Below are 7,811 nucleotides of genomic sequence, written 5' to 3' on the forward strand. Positions count from 1 at the left end.
TTTAGTATTTCAGTAAATATTCTATCATATTATCATGCAAATTTTATAAAATTATCAAGGAAATTTACTGTGTAGTAACGATTTTTGAAATGTGCGATTTTCTGGAACAACGATGCAACAGATGTCGGTCTGAGTCATACGCAATGGTACGAATGGTTGTCACCTTTAAAATACAATGGTTACTCAATTGAGGATGATACTCGAGCAGGAAGTCTTTCGACTCCCTTGTCCAGAAAGTCAAAGATCTGGTGCGTACAAATCGCTGATTGACAGTCGCAGAAATTGCAGGATGAGCATCTCAATTGAGTCATGCCATGAAATTTTGAATGAAAAAGTGAACATGCATCGAGTTGTCACAAAATTTGTTCCTCGTTTAATGACCGAACTACAGAAAGAAAATTGTGTAGACGTTTGTCAGCAACTCCTTGAAAAATCCAATAACGATGAGACATTTATTCAAACACTGAAAGAAATGCGTTTTATTCTTTATTAGAATTCTATATACCATTATAAGACCATTGTATACTATATGTGACAGTTAAACAGGTGAATATTGGATATAAAACGCGTATTGCTAGCACAGTTGTATAGTGACTATAAACCTTATTCTTTATTAAATTATTGTATAACTAGTATACAACGTTTTTTATACCCTTTACGAAATAATAGCAATAACTGTTATTAAAGTGTTCCATATCGTTATTAGAACATCTAGTACTGGTTATAAGTTTTATAATAATAAATGTATTAAACTGTTATATACTCTGTATGAGTTAAAAACATATGTCATTAAGTTTTCAGAAATGTTAGGTATTGGATAACTGTAATTACAAGCTAAGGTTCTAATGTAAACATACATAAAACATACTTTTAAGCACTAAAAATGATGACAAATCGCTCCCAAAACTGTCCAGTTTATTTTCTTAACAACGATGCACCCGTATTTTCTTGTATTACACGAGAATTTGCACTATAACTCTTCCACCTTAAGAATGAAGCATCCCCAGAAAGGTTGAGCTTCCTTCCATCTAATTTTATTTCCTCTGGTTGATTGACTTTATACCCATGGTCTTCTTTGTCGCCGTTAACCTTCTGTTCCTCCATTTTATGTAAAACTTAACATCAGCGATTTCTAATAGGACCTACAAAATAATAATTTTTAAGATTTACATTTGAAAAAACAAAACAATTACAAGCCATAAAACAGTTAGATACTTACATAATAATTTTCCATTTCACACAACGCGATATGATCATCCCACAAAACATGTGCATATACTGTCCATTTTCATCAAACTAGACGTGTGTAAGTCGATGCACAGCGGACTGTCGGAAATTTTACGATTGTTGTATTTTCTCTTCTTGAGTAAAGATAATAAAGACGTTGTGGTTTTGTGTGTTTATTTTGACAATGATTGAACAATAAAAGTGGACTGTATAAGATAGTTGAGTACCGTTCTGCTTCATGCATGGCATGCTACTGAAATCATAGAAGGGATGAGCTCGTGCGGCGAACCCTAAATCAGCAGCTGGAGTAGCCAGGTTTCTTATTGAGTCGGCGCACTTCGCTCTCGGGTCTGACATATGATTATTATTACAAGACTATGAATATAACTTAACAACGATCATAACCGATTATGCACCGAGAGGTGACGATCACTTAACCATTATAAGATGCGTTTTACACGTTAAAAACGGAAACATATTCAGTATAAGAACGAATAATTCTGTTAATACAATTGTTATATACAAATTCGGATACTGGTCTTTATACAACAAATCTTCCCTACTATACAATTGGAATATAAAGTCTATAACACCTAATAATGTATAAGTGATTCATTATACTAAGCACTTTCCAGTTAAACTGATTGAATAATGAGTATGGAGATGATTGTTTTTTTTTTAATAAAAGTTGTATATTGGTAATAAAAGTTTTAATATGCGCTATACACATTATTCTAGATAAACAGTTTAATAAGCCCATTTCTTTTAGTGAAGGATCATAACGGGAGACTAAAACAGAGGTTACGGCTACGACATTGAGGCAAAAGTTCACTCATCACAATGGACTGGCAAAGGATTTTCACGCCCCAAGAAAGCACCTTAGTCTCGATCCAATGTCAAAGTGATGCTCCCTGTTTTTTTTTCTACCTTAATGGAATTGTGGCTCCTTACGATTTTCTCTTATTTCCGAAATTAAAATCAGTGCTCAGAGGACGCCGTTTTCAGACTATTGATGACATAGCAGTTTCAAATTAAGCTATCCAGGACTGAGTCTCGAAATGGAAACGCCGCTGAGAGAAGTGTGTGAATAGGAGAGTACTTTGAAAGAGACAAGGACCAATAATGATAAAATTTATAATAAAGTTTAATTTTCTGATCATACTTGGTATATTTTGCTGAACTTAGTAAAATAATATTAATAGAATTGTTCCAACTTTTAACAGAAAAGTCACCAATTCGTTTTTCCATATTTATTGTTAACTTGAATGTTTTGACTAATAATAATGAAATAAAATTAAGTGTCTTGTGTGCTTATGTGTTAATAATATACATATAGTATATTATTTTCCTAACTTTAATTTTAGTTAATGCTGATGAAATGAGTTTGATATGTGCATTGCAAAAAAACTGTATATCTAAGCGGCATAACCTTGTGACCTCTTCCGAAAATAGATTCCCCATTGAATAATTCATAGGCATATGAAAGAGGAGATAAAATATCAGGGCAATCCGATCTCGATTCCAAAATAATATCCTATACATCGGAAAATCTGTTTTTTATACGCTCCTTTTATGAGTGTACGTTTCCCAGCGGGCCCATTCAAACTAGATGGGTTATTTTTGGTTTTTTATTCGCCATTTCCATAATATTTGTTGGTAGTGATGGTGCGTAAGCTGATAAAATTCCAGTTTATTTATGTCCGTACACCTTCTATACCTTAGCAGGGGTAACGCCGTCCCCGAGGAGGCCCTGCTTCCATAGACATGCAGGTTCCCCAGGGCAACCAAATCCCTCCCTACACGCGGAGGATTTTTCAAATTTATGGCGTCAGCGGTCCCGCCTGCAATAACGTTAAGTGTTATTTGCAATTATAGCCACGTGAGATGTCCATTTCCATATGTTTTAGTAATAAGTTACAAAAACGGTTACATGTGTTTTCTCTTAGCCTAAAATATGTACCGTGTTACACTTTAAATTTGGATTATTGTACGTGCCAGGTAAAATTAAACCCTGTTTAAATATTTAATCATGTTTGAAATATTGTTTAGTCCAGGGTTCCGAGTGGAGATTTAGGACGTACACCGAGAGAACGGTTTGTTTTATATCAATGAATTTTAGTTAAGTCAAACAATAGTTGGATTTGCATCGTTTCTAATACATACAAAAACCTTTTCAATAAACGGATTTATGAGGTGCGAAAGACATAAAATTTAGAAAAAATGTCTGTTGCTGTACATGTTTCAGAAACATATTTGGAAGATTAGTTGTGTGTAACTGATTTTTCTAAAACATATGTTTTATATTACAGCTTCAATAAATTGACAAGTAATTGTAGACAATATAACCAGTTGTACTTTATTGGTTAATTTGAAGGAGATCTAATAACTTAAATTTTATTCAGTAGTTCATTACATAGAGAAATGTTGGTTACCTATTACAATTTTGACACATCTATTTTTATATTGTAGATTTATATTTAAATAAAATACTATATTGCAGAGTCCTAAGGTATTTTAATAACGAGCGTTCAAATAAAAACGTGGTCAAGTTGGTTCTGAAAATTTGGACGTAGGGCGTAGCGTATAGCAAATGAACTTAAACGTCCTCTGTCAAAGCGCTATATCGCCGCTATCAATTTGAATATTTTCGTTTTAAAAAGCGTTTAAAATGGTGTTTTCTCAAGAACAAAAAGTGTTTATCATAGAGTCCTACTTTAGAAATGGACGCAAGATTGATGGAATATGGAAGTATTCTATTGAGGAATGTTTCATAGAATTTCAAAATCAATTTCCCGGCGTTGTTGAGTACAAAATTTTTCAAAGTGCAGTTCAGCGTTGTGTTAATGTTTTTCGTGAAACGGGCAGTGTAACAAGAAAAGAAGGAAGCGGCCGACCTAAAAAGCGGACTGAAGAATTAAAAGAAAATGTCCAACAAATAATGGAAAATGCGCCAAGAACTTCTGTACGTGTTTTATCACAAATGGTGGGAGTATCAGTCGGTACCTGCCACACAGTGTTAAAAAAAGATTTGCGTTTGTTCTCCTATCGTTTAACTTGTCAGCAAGAACTTCATGAAGTTGATTTTCCGCGACGGGCTGTATTTTGTGAATGGTTTTTAAACAACTACGGTGAACTTCATAATATCACCTTTTTTTCTGATGAAGCCTGGTTTCATTTAAGTGGTTACGTAAACTCACAGAATATGAGAATGTGGTCTTCTGAAAAACCAGATAACTTTTTTGTCGAGGGCCCTCTACACGCTCAAAAAATTGGAGTTTGGTGTGCTCTCAATCGAAGGAGGATTTATGGACCTATTTTTTTTAATGGTACTCTTACTGCGCAAAGGTATAGAGAAGAAATTATCGCTCCTTTTGTTAACCAGCTGGAAGAAAACGAAATTACAAACTTTTACTTTCAACAAGATGGCGCAAGGGCACATACGGCAGGCGAGACGATGAATATGTTGAGGGAAGTTTTCCAAAATCGACTAATAAGTCTCAATGCTGAACATGAATTTCCACCGAGGTCATGTGATATTACGCCGTGTGATTTCTTTTTGTGGCCTTACCTTAAAAACACTATTTTTGAACTGCCTATTCCTGATTTAAACCATCTGCAGGCTCGACTTATAGACAAGATTCGTGAAATTAACAATACCCCGAGCATCTTAGAAAATGTCTTTAATTCTTTGAGGAACAGGTGTGAAAAGTGCTTGGAACAAGGAGGGGGACACTTTCAGCAGCTGCTTTAATTTATTGTTATAACAAGGAGGGGGACACTTTCCGCAGCTCCTTTAATTGTTTGTTATTGTTATCACGATTATTCTTTAAAATAAAGTTATATAGTCATTAACGTTATTGAAACTAACAGCTGCTATACAGCTCGTTGAGAAATGAGGTTAAGTTGGTCGCTATAAGCTACTCCCTACGTCCAATGTGTCAGAGCGAACTTCGACCACGTTTTTATTTGAACGCTCGTTAGAAACAACAAAATTAAAACTCGAATTATAAATTATGTCTGTATTATAAATTATTAATTCAATGATGGTTCAAACAACTTCAATATTTCTTGTATTTCTACAAGCAATTGTAAACAATAATCCTCAGGTAACAATATTTTCTAAACACTAAATTCTAAATTATTTATATATACAATCAACTTTATAAAGTAATTTTTTTTTATACATGTAATAAATTTCCAAAATTATTATGTTTCCAGTATCAAATTGATTATATACTATTTCATATTCTTGATTGTAATAACTATTAATCTAGATTCTCAACAACTTAGTGAACTAATGATACATATAACTTTTGACAGTTCCTGTCAAATTAATTTTGTACTCAAGTGAAACTTCACAATGTCTTTCCACTGTCTATGCATCTGAATATGGCCCCACTTAGGTATAGTTAGGTACAATAACTTCAATTGTTCAGATCTGTCAAATTTGGAACTTATCTTTGACATCCTGATACTGACTTTCATACCACAAATCAATTACTGGAAGTACCTTTTTTTATTTCTTTTTTGAGTAGTTCCTCCTCTCACAATTCCAACAAACTGGATATCTGAAGTTCACTTTCCTGCACCAACTTCACAATTTCCTCCCTCTGGAGGCTCCTCTATGCATCAACTTGCATGTAATACAAATTTCCTTTTGATTTCACTATCCTGCTCCACTTACTTCCAACTTTTAAATTCCTCAAATTTTACTTTCCTCACTCCCTTTTTTTATTTTGTAACTAATTTCGTTTTTCTACTGACAAATTTTATATTAATTTCCCTGAATTATTGTTTAATATTTTTATTTTAATTTACGTTACCAAATTTTTTTAACCTAATATTGATTTTTTATCTGCCATCTGCCTTCACTGTCATTATTTGACATTTGTTAATTTTTACTTATAATTTTTAAATTTCAAATTTATGATTTATCTCAATATCTGGAGTGGTTTTGCACCATTTTATATTCTCTTTAAATTTTAATTTAAATCTCTTATTTATTTATTTATTTATAACTATTTCTGTTATTACACAAAGTGTCTACACAAAAGAAATTATTCCACTAAGTACATCATGTTAATGTAAAATAATTATTGAAAAACATGTAAGAGTGTATAAGACAGAACATAATAGTATACAGACAAAAGTAAAATAACAAAGTAACAATATAATATAGAGACTGTACAATATCTAATACAAGTAAATGGTTTAAAATGAGATAAAATTTAAATAAATTATAAAATACGAAGTAATATAAAAGTAACACAATTAAAAAAGAACAATAAATTAAATTTGGCTAAAATCACTTGTTAAAAACTGTTCAATGTTATAAAAAACATTTTGTAAAAGATATTTTTTCATTTTGCTTTTAAATTGTTTAGATCATAAACTGCTGCCGGAGTGGTTTCTACACAGATCTGTTTTAGGTTTCGATTAAAGGAATTGGTTAACTGATCAGGCGAATAGATTGCCATAACCTATATTGTACGTTACAGATATGTAAGTAAGTACAGGTAACAATTTAATTATCCGTTTATTTAATTAAATATTAATCAAGACTCTAATATATTATTGTTTTTAATTATTTCAATCAAACCACTGCATTTAAACATAATTTTCACCAAAATAACCGGATTAACGGACACTTGTCCAGCACTACACGCCATACACCACGCCACGAAATCTAATGGGGACGATGGGAATAGACAAAGACAACGCACGACAACCATAGAATGGGATGGGGTCACTCAATAATGAGGACATTTACTACGATTTCGGTACAAGTGCACCAAATACAAGTTTATCTGCGGAATATATTTAACGGGTACTCAGTTTTAGTTCAATAATGAGTAAAAAAATTATCAAAATGCTCAATATTGAGTGAATATGTCCTCAATAATTTTACTCCGTACCTTTATTGCTTTCACTCATGACGATTTTTTACAGTTTTACACCATAAATTAACGAAAATAATTCATACAAACGTTTCGTTTTCGCGATACAAAGTCTCAAAAATATCGAAAAAAATTGTATTTCTATAAATTACGAGAAAATGAATGAAGCCATTGCATTCGAATTTGGTGTGCAGCTTTAGTTTCTGATTATGCCACAGTTTTGTATACACAGGGGGTCAGATTCGGAAGTGAACTAATTTTTGCTTGTATTTTTTTTTGTAATCCAATTGTATTACAAATTGGTTTGGCTCACTAAAGATTTTATAAAATGAATTTTTACTGTATCTAGATATTCACTGTTTTCTAGATAAATGGTAATTATTGCCAAACGTTTTCAAGACCACAAATTATTTTATTTCATTACAAAATAAGTTATTTCTTAAATAAAAATAGTAATAAATAAAGCAATCTCGTTGTCCATAAATAAAATGAAACATTCGCTTCCCTCTGTTTTTGCAACTTGAAATAAATTATGTATTTTCATTATTGTTTCGGACAATCGTTTGTAGGAAAATTTGTGCTTTGTGACGTAGAATCCGATATTAAAATGTTGCTAAGTATTTTAGTTAGGTAGATACACCTTGTGGTTTCATTCTTTCGTGGTTTCGTGATTCAAGTTGACTAGTC

This window comes from Anoplophora glabripennis, unplaced genomic scaffold (assembly GCF_000390285.2).
Source record: "Anoplophora glabripennis isolate ALB-LARVAE unplaced genomic scaffold, Agla_2.0 scaffold201, whole genome shotgun sequence".
Lineage (NCBI taxonomy): Eukaryota > Metazoa > Arthropoda > Insecta > Coleoptera > Cerambycidae > Anoplophora > Anoplophora glabripennis.